The sequence below is a fragment of the Haemaphysalis longicornis genome, unplaced genomic scaffold, assembly GCF_048455015.1.
Source record: "Haemaphysalis longicornis isolate Haplotype H1 unplaced genomic scaffold, Haemaphysalis longicornis Haplotype H1 scaffold_7, whole genome shotgun sequence".
NCBI lineage: Eukaryota > Metazoa > Arthropoda > Arachnida > Ixodida > Ixodidae > Haemaphysalis > Haemaphysalis longicornis.
In genome coordinates this window covers 113088242-113101972 of record NW_027526422.1, presented here as the reverse complement: position 1 = coordinate 113101972, position 13731 = coordinate 113088242, and the positions used below count along the sequence as shown (strand labels likewise).

Sequence of the window (13731 nt, the reverse complement as noted above, 5' to 3'; positions counted from 1 at the left end):
CATGCTGATCGACCTAATCATAGCAGTTACCTGTCAATAGTGGCTGTAAACGTGGCGACAGCCGATCTGAGGAGGGTCTTGCATTATTCAGGAAAATGTTTTCAGGCAGATATGCAAGAAACATCCTATGACGAAACTTGTTTCAGAGCTCACAATTATCTGCACACACAAGTAACACCACGCAGCTCTAACAACCAAAAAAAGCAAGGGCGTCAGTTCTGATTGCCACAAGTAAATGTCTTATCTCCAACGCTTTTGGCTAATAGTGATGAATTTCAGTTTTAAGCTTTTTTGTCCGTGTATAAAGACAAACAAGAGCCTTAAGCACACCATTTTTGAAAAAGCGCCGTTTTTGCTATAGCTCTGTGGTCAAAAAATGGCCTAGGCAAGAAAGAGTAAATAAATATAAATTGCACAGTAAATGACGAGTACTTTACTAACTGTGCTATCTGCGCCCTTTGCAAACGTAAAAAAAAGTTTTAGCTGTTTGCTTGGTCGGGAGACCCACGCAATTGGGGCTTTGGCCCAAACTATCGCGCTTTGAATGGAAGTGTATACACTTAAAAATATACACCCGCATAAAAAATCCACAATACTGTGAATTCGAAACGTAAAAATTGTACAATAGTGCGTGCACAGTGGCACCGGAGCGTGATGGCACGTGAGCAGACCGGATGCTTACCAGTCACGCAGACCCCTGAGCCTAGGGCAGCTGTGGCGTCTGCAAGTACGCTAGCTGGAGTAACTTGCACCGTAAGACGATTGCAGAAAAGCGATAAAGAGAAGTACTATGTATGATGTAGCAGGAAAATAGGTGGTTGGATCGGTTAACGTTAGAACAAAAAAAAACACACAAAAGCAGGGAAATAGACAGAAACAAGATATTGCATCAGAGAAGTTGAATGCGAATCGCAAAGCTTTTGCCTTCTAAGCACGCAATGAGAGCTAGGTGCCCGAAAAAGTTCTTGATTTTAAATTCCGAAAGCGTGTGCTTGAGGTTGATATTCGAGGTGGGCTGCCTAAGTCTAACGGTGTACTTTTTCATCATTTTTACGCTTATTTTTAAGACATTTCCACTTTTATGTGGAGGTCAATGGGAAGGCACAGTTCAAAATTGAATACCATCTTTAATATGCTAAATCTGCTGCAATGTGTTTAGTCAGAATACACGCTGACATTTCGCCCGCCTCGGAATATCGACTGCAAAATCCGAAAAAACAGCCCTTGCTTTCATTCATTATTGATTGATTGATTCCATATTTTATTGATTCATACATGTCTAATTGCCCATGCTGCGTACGTCGTGGGCCTAGGCCTGACTTTAGGGCTTTGAAGTGTTTGAATGTGGCCGTTAACCACCAAACAGTAAGTATATTTCACTATTTGAACTGTTCTACGATGTTACACTTCAAAGCCAGACAGTGAAGCTAACCTTTCAAGTTTAGGAATAACGGTACCTAAACCTCAAGATGAGCCTGGAGACGTTCCATGCGAAATTATTCTCATTGTACGCCCTCCCGGATCAGGACGTTGGCCTCAGAGCGCGATACGAGGCCTAACACCGCGAAGTTCTACGCCCGAATCATCCCTTCGGCTGTTGCTCAATAACTAGCTCAAGCTATTCCATCATCAGCATCTGCCTACTTTTGTCCATTCCCCTGCAGAACGAAGACCTCTGCCAAAGGTTTCCAGCAACGTCTTTGGAGTGTTAGTTGACCTCGTTCCTCCATCCAGTCTTTGACCGACCCAAAGCCTTTCTCAACTTGGGAATTTATAGCGTGGCAAGCTGGTTACAAATAGGCAAACACACGAAGTCCTACAAAAGAAACTTCAATAATCAAAATTCACAAAACAGGCTTCACAGATTTGCCTACAAAAAGAGTTTCATAACAAAGGCATCACAATATTCCACGAAGATCGCTGTGGTAAGGCATTAGTGCTTTGACACTAACAGCAGGTTTCCAGCCTATTGCTCTTTCTCCCGGAAGGCATCGCAGCCGTCTTTATTTTACCTCACTGTGCCTCTTTTCGTCTTTAGACGACTCAGAAACTTGCACCGATTCTTCAACATTTCAAATACGAAAGCCTGCCAAGCGACGTTCGCAGCCCATATACATATGTATGTGTCGAGGCAAAACATTCGGGGTCTTGCTTCTGCGGTTCTTGTGAGTCTTAATCCGAATTTGTGCAGAAAAAGGCAATAGAACCGTTGGGTGGACACCCGAGTCTTCTAAAACATGTGCTAGCACTATACGGCATATATTTTAAAAGCGCTACGTCATGATTTATATCGCTTAGTTTGTACATCGTAACATTTTTATAAACAATACTTAGAGAACATCCTCGCTAAGTACTCTACGACACTTCGGATAAACGTTTTCCCTCTTGATTTTGCGTTTGGAAGCATTGTGAAAGCAATACTTATCAACAGGACGCAGATGCATTGCGCGATTTGCTCGTCAGACCAAATCTATGCGCCTTGCATTTTTTCGTTGCTTGGTGGCTATTTTTCTCTCAAAGTGGCTACGAAGGCGTTTATTGCTGCAACAATAAGAAAGCGGCAATAGAAGCGACATGGCGGCACTGAGGTAATTCAAGCACAGAAAAACGAGCCAGAATCAGAAAAGTTAGAAAAATTTTTGTGGAGGTTTTCAAGTGATCTGTAGTTCTTAGAGCAGTACTTTTTGGCTGAGATACTTTGTGGCCCTCATTCTAAGTACTCGATGCGCTTAGTTACGATGTTCTTAAAGCATTTAGGACTGAGTAAAAAGTTCAAAAGAGTGTTGCAGGCTACCTTTAGCGAAAAGAGGAACATCCTGCTATGCCACACATATTACGCGTGGAATGCACGGGTCATGTCATACACCCAGATATTTACGTCATCGCTTACTGGCTATTCGTATGGAGTATGTAGTAAATATTCGTGTATATATATTAGAAACCCTTACTTGAGGTAACAGCACAAGGACTAGCAGTGCCTTCCCTGGTGTGCGTTTCGTGCACGGGCCACACCATGCACCTTGATATGTGCTTGGGCATATAAGTTGTACGTACAATCGGCACATTCCTGCTCAAGTTGAAAACAAAACAATGCTTTGTAGATGTCGTTATCTGAGCAAATCAAGAGAGGGTGGCACACATACTCAGCAGCCTTGAACGGTGCTCAGGCACCACCCTTCTTAACATCACCGGGTCCAAAATTTTGCCTGCTCCGGTGAGAAAATCACGTGATACCACCGGTTGGTTTACTGAACACGTGCAGCGATATTACGGGAGGATCTCAAGGAAACAAACATATTTCCTCAATAGACAAGAATTCGGCGCCTCTGATTGATTGCATTTGGCAGAAAACGTCTCAAATGAATTTGCAACGCAACAATTGCCCTTAAGTCTCCGGCATCTGTATTCCAGCTACCTAAGGTGTCGGGAAGGCAAGCGAATAAACAGAAGGTGCAAGAATCTCTGAGTCTGGCCATGGCGCCAAAGAAAATATTTATTCGTAGCGAAGCCAGTTTATTGGCTTTTTTAAAAGAGTCATTTCGCATTCGATGGGATATCATAGGGTGGCACCAAGTGAGAATGCCTCGTGAGGAATTTCTACTGCCCTTCACCGGACGATATTTTCAATTATCGCAGCTATTCTGAAACACATCAACGAAAGTTAGGATTCCTTATTCGTGCAGATACAGCAGGAAATGCAGAATTTTGTATTGTATTGAGCGTATAGTATCTATTCTCATTAGGCTCAACCGAAAGCTAAACTTGCACAAGGTACGGGTTCATGCGCCTGCATCCAGTTACGATGACGTGGTTTTGGACGTTTTTCACAAAGACGACGAATCCGCAGTTAATGAAGTGAAAACTCGTTACTCTATTATCCTGGGTGGCTTTATTTCAAAAACGCGGGTACAACAGTTCCGGGAGCCTGAGGTGGAGAAATGTGGCCTAGGCTTTTGAAACAGCCCCTGGGCACTGCTGGCTGCGTTCGCTGATTGGAATAGCCTTCGACTGAGGAATACCTTCCTGCGCACTAGAAAGAATGGCAAATGAACTAGAAAAGGCACAAATTGTAAACAAAAGTAAAACCACCTTAAATTAACCAGGCACTCCAAGCATGGTCCATGCATCACAAGTAATCGACAGAGGTAAAACAAGTTGTCACAGGATGTTAAGTAGCCGTCGCACGTGCATTTAACAATGGAAAGAATGACGCTAAAGCTAATGCCGCCTGACCTGCCCTCTGCGGGAGAAATGGGTAATAAATAAAATTAATACTTACGAACAAAGTCTCCGTGTGGCGCATTCAAGCAACCATGTGGACACTGCCAACAGTCATTTCACGAATGGGGTCATTGAGTCTGCACTATCTATAGGAGAGAAATAGCCACAATGGCAATTGAAGTTATCTCAGCAAACTGAGGCTGTTGTTGAAAACAGCCAAAAAATGTCATCGCACAGTGCTTGGGACCGAATAGTATTGGCCTTGTTATTTACATTCATCACCAAACGTAGACTGTCGACATCAGTGCACTTAACGTGGTAGCAGTTCAAGCAGAATCGAAACAGGGGGGATGTTTCAAAGCGACTAGAAGGGAACTCAGTACTGGCAAAAATATGATGCTTGCACTCCAGCATAATAGTCACAAAATACCAAAAAATGCGAATGATATAGCAAACACAGACGACGTATTTTATGGCAACCTCTAGCTACTTACCCTTACTCAGACACAATTTTTTCATTTACTAATGTCGGACATTTTCCGCCATTTAGGAGATATCAGTTAGAAACGGTATTTAAAGCAGGGAATAAGGGTAAAGCTGCAGGAGATGGTGCTATTACAGTCCTTGTATGGTCCCCTGACGGTGATATTTTGCTAAAAGAATTGAAAATAAGCGTTCTCGTAGCGTCTGAGGACTGTAAGTGTTCCAAAGGGGGGAAAAAACACAATTTTGGTTCTTGTTCTAATTTCCAACGTTATTTCCAAACCGCATTAGGGCGAGATTAGACAGTCAACAGCCACGAGAGGAGACCGCCTTTGGGCAAAGATTCTCAACTTTATAACATATTCATGCTTTAAACCAGGCACTCAAAAAGGTTCACAGCATAATACACTGTTGGGCATGACATTCATAGAATATAAAAAAGCTTTCGACTCAGTGCCCACTTCAGCCGTAATTAGGGCGTCACAGAATTGTGGAGTCGACAAGACAGACATCACACTCATTAAAAATATATACGAGAAATGCACGGAACTATACGGCTCTATCAAAGAATTAGTAAGTTCATACAAATGGGTGTCCGAATAGCGGACACAGCATCTTCTCAATCATTTACAGCCTGTCGGTAAGGTGTGATCACGAAACTAATTAGGGAGGGGGTGCTTATCAATGAGGAATATCTCAGCAACCTAAACTTTGCCGAGGTCATAGTTTTCCTCAGTCAGACAAGTCTGAAACTTCAGAGCATGCATCGAAATTTTGGCGATCGGAACATTTGTTGCAACCTTAAAAATAAACACAAAAGAATGTTAAATAAGCATGCTAAGGAACGTGATTTCAAGGTAGGTAACAAAATATCGAAAACAGTTAGCAGTACAGCTCACAGTACACTATGCATGCCTGTATTCGGCTTGCCAGACGTGCTGAAAGAAATCATGAAAAAGAAATTTCTGTTAGACAAATGATTCGGTGGGCCACTTTGGTAAAAATTCTGATATCCTGAAAGCTTTTTCTGCCACTCAAAAAGCTTCTTTCACTGCATTGTTCCAGTAATGACATAAGGGGCAAAACTTGGGGCCTCACTAAGCGATCTGAAGAGAAGCCTAGATCGGCCCAACGGTAATTGAAAGAACAATTCTAAGGGTCGTGTATTAGGGAGACAAAAACAGCGTTATGAATTTCGGAGCAGACTCGTGTCAAATATATTATAGGTGAAATTGTTGAAGAAACTGCGCACGGGTGGGTCACGGCATGCGCACGAGGGACAACAGCTGCACTATCCGTTCAATGGTGCGGCTGCCATTAGACTGTAAACACAAAAGGTAGGCCAAGGACTCGAGGGATGGATGAACTACTAAAATTTGCTAGGAAGGGATGGACTCAGCAAGCACTGGATAGATGTCGCTGGACATCCATAGGGAGGCCTTCGTCCTGCAGGGAACGCAACCTGAGGGATGATGATGGTGATGATGTATATTGTTGTATTGTGAAAACGATATATATAAGCTCAAATTTGCATTTCAGCCCACACCATAAAAAGCGCTCTGGCAACGGGTTATAATGAGCGAACCAGGGAACACCGAAGGAATGCTCAACACGTTCTTTAAAAAATGCGTGAGTTGAGTTTGGTATGGGTGAAGTAGAGCTTAAAAATGCAAACATTGCCTGCCTAGAGGCGATTACGTGGTATAATCATGCTCTGATTGTTCCGTGCAGGATCTTCATTTCACGAGTGTATTTAGCCGCAAGTGCTGATGTCTTTTATATTATGAAAAACAAGGTGCGCAAATGAGCAAGTGCGCGCAAAAGTATAGAGGAACGAATGACTTGAGATGTTTTAAATATTTCTGGGTGTGCTAGCCTGCAGTAACGAATGGTACATGAAGCAGGTAGAAAGTGTATAAAAATGTAGCTAAGCACCAAAAATACAGTTTAATACTAACGCATTCGGTTTCTTTGCGAAACTGGCCTGTGTGGAAAGAAACAAAAGTAACTCCTTCGGAGTACCACGATAATTATTGATTGGTTTTTTTGCGTGTTTATACACAGATTGATTTCAGCAACGAATATGTTGAAGCAAAATTTTTTAGTGGTGCCAACAAAGCGCTTCAATGCTGTTGGAAAGCAATTTAAAGAATATTGTTTTTATGTGTTTTGTCTCATATGTTCCCGTGTTGCATCAATAGACGCACCGGTAACTTGGTCTCCAGTGCTGAAATATCGAATATAGCAAGAGCAGATTGAGGCCATCGTCGTCCAAGCGAGGGTACAAGCGAGTGATGTTCTTTTGAAATTGAGGCTGAAAATTCTATCGGGAAGGAGAAGCACTACATTCGTGCATGCCCGCAATAATGACAGGTTCATTTCGGGTAATTTTTCTAAATTGCAGCAGCGTACCTGTCACTCAAAAACATATCATAAAAATCAGTACGATGATGGCTTTTTCGAACAAAAAAACTAAATCAGAGCCCGTATCCCCTCGAACTTCCAATTATTGTCCACCTGTTAGTTCAAATAGTTATTGTGGAGGATCCGAACTCTTTATCTTGTGACAGAAGTTAGGGCAGTCTTCTAATTACATTGGACCGAAGTTAAAAACCTATGCGACGCCATAGTTTCATATGGCATCGCGTATAAACAGTCCGTAATACCCGCCGAAACTTTTATGGTTAGCAGAGCAAAAAATTTTGTCGTAACTACCACATGCGTGGCTTCTGACCAGGGCGATCATGTTTCCTTCAGCAAGGAGATCTCTTTATTCAAAACGTGTCTTGGGGGCGGGCGCAACAAATTAGATACTAATGATGATCATCAGCAGTCTATTTAAGTCTACTACAAGACGAAGGCTTCTCCAATTAAATTTCACCCGCTGCTGAGCTGCACTGCTCGAGTCAATTCTTTGCCTCCAAATGTTCTTATTATCGTATTTTGTCTCTTTATCGAGTAATGGTCTTCTCGTTCTCCTAGTCGCATATCTCGTTGGCCACTCTATTATTCTTGTTGTCCACAAGTTGTCTGTTCGCCAACCCGGGTACATTTCTTTTTCGGAATTTCAACTAAGACATCTTCTTTTCGAGTTACCTCTCTAGCCTAGGTTGCTCGTGTGCTGTCCCTTAAGCGTTTCTCCTATCATTATTCACTCCATGGCACGTTCGGTGGATAAAAGTTTGCTTTTTAGTGGTTTAGTAAGGCGCAAACTTTCCGCCCCGACTTTTAGCACTCACAAGATGATTTGACTGGTTACCCATCGTTCTAGTAAGAGACGTAGCTTACTTTTGATATTTGTGAGTGCTGGCGGAAAACACCGTAACCTAATCATATTCTGCGCCGGATTTCTTTCTCGTAGTTGGGGTCAGCACTGACCATCTGGCTAAAGTGGTTAAATTCTTCTATTGGTGCAAGTAGTGGTGCAAGGCTGGGAAACAGTGGCGGCCCTTCTAACTTTGCCGGGGACCGGGCTGTTGCACCTCAAATTGCTTTCTGGCCTTGCCGATGAAAGTTCTTCGTGACTCGCATACCCGGGTCGTTTTGTGCCAGTCTTGAACATTCGACTAAGCAGACCACGTGAGCACATGCTAGCACCGGCGGCAACCGGATTCACGAACTCGGCGTCTCTAGCCTGAGCTTCCCTGCACTGCACCCTTCATGCGGAAATACATTTGAACTGGTGCGTGGAAGAGAACGCGAGAATTGACGGAATGAACGTTGGGGAAAATGTCTTCGAAGGTCGAGCTGGACGACGACGGGTGCTATGCACGAGGCGTCCAGTCACGTTTGCTCGGTATTTATTGTCAGTATTTTTGTTTCTGAGCTCCTCACGTAGCGGGATTTTCCGCGTCAGCCAGGCTGATCCATGGCCCTCTTCTCAAAGGGGTTGGTCACGTTTGCTCGGTTTTTTTTATCGTCACTTTTTCTGACAACTCTATACCGCGGAACTAAAAACTTTACAGCTCTGCTGTTAAAGGGCAAAGTGATAGCCCTTTTTCTTCGGCTATTTTAAGTATATTTATATACCAATTGGTTTTTATCCTAACGGTACAAAGGGGGCACAATTCTGTAGTTGCAGTAAAAGGTGAAAGGCAAGTTGTATTTAATAAACTTCTGACTTCTGAAAGTTGTGTGCAAATATATGCTCAGGAAAGAAACATCAATTTTAATCAAAACATCGAGCATGAGGTGCTAATGACGAGAAGAAATTGGTTGAAAATCCCCTGAAAATGTCTCTGGTAGTGTTAACAATTACTTTTCATTCTCAATAGTTCAGTTATTTGTGTTTTTATGACGTATACCTTCCATCACGAAAATGCTTATTCTTGTTTTCCTGTATTGGAAGAATAACATTTATTCTGGTATCTTGTTGCAGCCGCGCGAAATAAGCTTTCTTTAGTTAGTTTGTAATGCATTTATTTTTATAGTATTCAGGCGCCTTGCTACAAAAAAAGCATATACACAGAATATAAGGTCCTCTAGATTAGCCGCGCACCGTCATTATTAGCTTTAAATCTTCATCTTTGGTGTGTACTTATTTATACTTCAAAACTTTATCGCAGCCTTCAAACGACATTTTAAGAGCAGTTGTAAAGTTTCATTTCCCTGCGAGGTGAACGCAAACAGATATGTCGCTTGGTTTTTTTCTATGCCATAAAATAACATTCTTTTGAATGTCGTCCGCAATACTACTGTATGTTGGTCACCAGAGGATGTTTATACGAGTCGGCATTTAAACCTTTGTTTCTTATCATGACAGACGACTCTTTGAATTTAGGAGGTTGTATGTGGCAGAGCGTTCTTACGTTCTGACTCGTAAGAACGCTGTGGACGGCCGCCCTTGTCACGCACGGGTGCTGACGACAGCACTGGCGATCCCAGCTGGGGCAGCTAGCGGCGGGCGGGAACGTACATACTTCTTTTTTTATCTTCCAGGACAACCCACAAATTCTTCAACTATTCTATTCATCCTTTGTTGAAGAGCCTAGAACGGGAAATGCAACGGGGATACGACGTTAGCGTTTCGCTAAGGGGTCATCATCTGCGGGCTTCATGTTGGCCGCAGCAGTTGCCTCTTTAGCTAAAGTAAAACGACAGCTTTACACCAAATTTCATTGAACAGATAATAGTGGTAATGGGTTCGATTGTTTGTTAGCAATGATATATATTATCTTGTAGTATATTGAGGACGCACATGTTCCAGAACGTCAAATACGCTATCGGCGACTTTAAGTTCCAGACGAGAAAATGCTGACTTTTAGAATTTATTGGATGGTTTATTCTTGCATATCAGATGACGCTCGGCGCAATCATATTGCTTCAATGTGTTACTGTAGGTGATTGCAGATGAGTTTGGCTGGTATTGAGTTGTAAAAAAGCAGTTGCCGTATCTGTTATGGTATAACCTAAGGTACTGACAAGTTTTCGGCTGTTTCTTATATTCCTTTCTGAATTTTCTTAGACACCTTGCGTGTGTTATAAGCTACTTCACCTGCAAAATTACTAGACATTAAATCCGTTTTTTGGCACGGCAGCGAATGAATCACGTATTGACTGCCACGTGATTGAATGTAATGAGATTGTGTGAAGTCGACTGCTTCCTGATAGACCCCAAGACCCTACGAACTAAACAGAACCACTCCAAATAAAAAGGGAATGGCTTGTCGTCTAGCGCAGCCGGTATTGGTAGGGTAATTTGCACCGCTAGGCGGTAGTATGTCTTCCATTCCGCTAAGGGGGGGAGTTTCATCAGAAACCTAGCGGAGTATTTTTTCTGCCGATTATTCTGGGAAGGAGGATGGTTTCTGCGGCCATTTTTAGCAGAACGTTGAATGTTATGCAGCACTGCGATGTCATTCGGAACACCGTTGGCCTGCCACAAGATGGAGTGTTTATCTGCACGCTTTTCATGGTTAAAATGAACTCCCTTGGAAAGGCATTGCCCCCTACAATCTCCTATTTTATTATTGTAGATGACATCCACATTTCCTTCAAAAAATTTAATATTTCAATCTGCGAACGTCAAGTCCACCTTGTCAAAAAGAAAGTTACCGGCTGGGCAGACAAAAAAGTTTTAAAATTAATCCTGGAAAGAGCTCTTGTTTTGTGTTTTCCTGGAAGCGTGCGGTCTAACTAGACCAAGGCATCACTCTTAACGGCGTATCGATTCCTGTGAACAAGGAGCATAAAATTTTAACTATTTTATTCGATGAAAAGCTTACATTCATTTCACATACCAAACAACTTAAATTTAAACGCGTAAAAAATGAAGATTTTTAAGGCCCTCTCACTTCTATCTGATGGGGCCGACAAACAACACCTGCTGCACCTTTACACAGCCTTGGTGGGGCCTCGGCTTGACTATGGCAGTGTATGTATGGGTCAGTGACAAAGACAGCCCTTAAAATGCTCGACCCAGTGCTGCATCTTGTCTTTCACCTCTCATGCGGCGCTTTCTGCACTAGCGCTGTGGAGAGTCTGTATGTCGAGTGTGACAACTAGTGCCTACGGCATCGGCGGGAGTATGTTGACTTTCTGTATGCATCTAAGATCGATTTCTCACAAACCATCCTTTTAATCCTATCATAAAGATACGTCAAACTCGCAAACCTTTTTAAACAGGCCATCTGTTTTCTTAACTTTCTCTATCAGACTGAGGGAGGAGTCTTCTGCGTTCAATGTCCCCCTTTCACACACGCACAAGACACCCATACATATTTTAATTCCACCATGGCAACTTCGTCATATATCATCCGAACTGTCTTTCACGGAACTAGAAAAAAATAGGGTACCCAGGAGTGCAATTCTGCAGCACTTCGTTTTCCTGCAGGACAAGTACAGGTGCGCAGAATTCTTCATTGACGTCTCGAAAACTGATTCTACTGTTCTCTTGTGCAGCGCACGGACCAAACTTTAGCGTTACTGAAACAATGAATTTTCATAGCAGTATTTACACGGCAGAAGTGTATGTCATCTTACTCGTTTCGACTCACATCATCAATAAAAAATTTCCAAGTCCAACGTGTACACGGGTTCTCTAAGCGTTGTGCAGGGACTGTCATCAGGAAGGTCGTCTAAAAACTTTGTGATCAATCTTCTTTTAAAGGTTTTAATGACTGCATATGCTTCAAATTCAGAAATAGCTTTATTCTTGGTACCAGCGTAGTGTGGGATCCCGGTCAATGAGACCGCTGTTCAAATGGCTGGTGCTACTGCTCTCATGACCACAGTTGACATAACGACAGTGCCTTACACTGACCAAAAGACACAATAAGACTACAGCTTCGTAACACATGGCATCTACACTGGAGTCACCAAACAGACAACAAACTACACATACTAAAAGACAAATGGGACGCTACATAACTGACTCACATTACAGATAAACTGAAGTTGCCCTGGCTAGGCTGAGGATAGGCCACACACATGCAACGCACTCACCCCTGCTCAATACACCTACGCGACCCATGAGAAGGTGGTGTGGAAGTGACTTATCCGTAGTCCTCATACTAATCACATGCAAGGCACTTGATACAACATGACACAAACATTTCCCTGAAATATACCGATGACACATTCCACTGCACCCACCATACTTTTTAGCCGACGAAGCAATGTTTTTTGTGAACGCGTTCTAAAGTTTTACCTGAGATAACGTTCCTGCAGCTCTTGTCATATCACTTCTAATCATCCTGGCCCTATACACCGGCCTTATTTATTGTCTTTTGCTTTGCGTGACTTTTACTTTTACTCACATGTTTTAGTAATTACGGGTTCATCAAAAATTCAGTAACGTATCTATTGCGCTCTCTGCCCTTGTTGACCTTGCGCCATTAGGCACAAACTATCATCATCATCTTCGTCCTTCTATTGAGTCCTCGACCGACCCAAAGCCTTTCTCAACTTGGCAATTTATAGCATGGCAAGCTGCTTCCGAACAGGCAAATACGCGAAGCCATACAAAAACAACTTCAATAGTCAAAATTCACAAAACAGGCTTCACTGATTTGCCTGCAAAAAAGTTTTCACAGCAAAGGCTTCACAATATTCTACGAAGATCGCTGTAGTAAGGTATTAGTGCTTTGGCACTAAAAACAGGTTTCCAGCCTATTGCTCTCTTTCACGGAGGCTATTTTACCTCACCGTGCCACTTTTAGTCCTCAGACGTCTTAGAAACCTGCAAGAATTCTTTCGACATTTCAATTACGAAACCCCAGCCAAACGACTTTTGCAACACATGTACATATCTATATGTCGAGGCAACAAATTCGGGGGTCTTGTTGTGCGGTTATGTGTCTTAAACCGAATTTGTGCACACAAAAGCCGCAGCACCGTTGGTTCGGTTCCCGGTACTGCTAAGACGTCCGCTAGCACTATACGGCATAAATTTGAAAGGCGCGGCATCATGATTTATAGCGTTAAGTTTGTACACTGTAATATTGTTATAAATAATATAATACATCTGCTAATATTTAGGGAACAGCCCTAAGAAGAATTCTGCGACATTTCCGATGAAAGTTTTTCTCTCGCTTTCGAATCTTGAAGCATTGTCATAGCTTTACTTATCATCAGCACGCAGATGCACTGCGTGATTTGCTCGTTAAAGCAAAACTACACACCTTGCATTTTTTTCTTTGCTTTGTGGCTTTTTCTTTCAAAGTGGCTAAAAACGCGTTTATTGCTGCAACATCAAAGATAGGGCAATAGCGGTGACATGGCTGTACTGAGGTATTTCAAGCACTGAAAAAACGCCCAAAATCGGGAGAGATAGAAAAATATTTTGCACAGGTTTTCAGGAGATCTGTAGGTCTTAGAGGAGTACTTTTTGCTTAGCTACTTTGTTGCCCTCACTATAAGTACTCGATGCGTTCAATGACTACGTTCGTAAAGGATTTAGGATTGAGTAAAAAGTTCAAAAGCGTGTTGCAGGCTCCCTTTAGAGTAAACAGGAACAACCTGCTATGCCACGTAGCTTAAACGCTGCATGCACGGGTCATGCCATACACCCAGATAGTTACGTCATCC

General features: G+C 42.6%; 1 protein-coding gene across 3 annotated transcripts in view; it reads left to right on the top strand.

Annotated features, from left to right (window-relative positions):
- Nucleotides 1-13731, top strand: part of LOC144146823 (uncharacterized) — a 105190-nt gene that overhangs the window by 76963 nt on the left and 14496 nt on the right. The window lies entirely within an intron of this gene.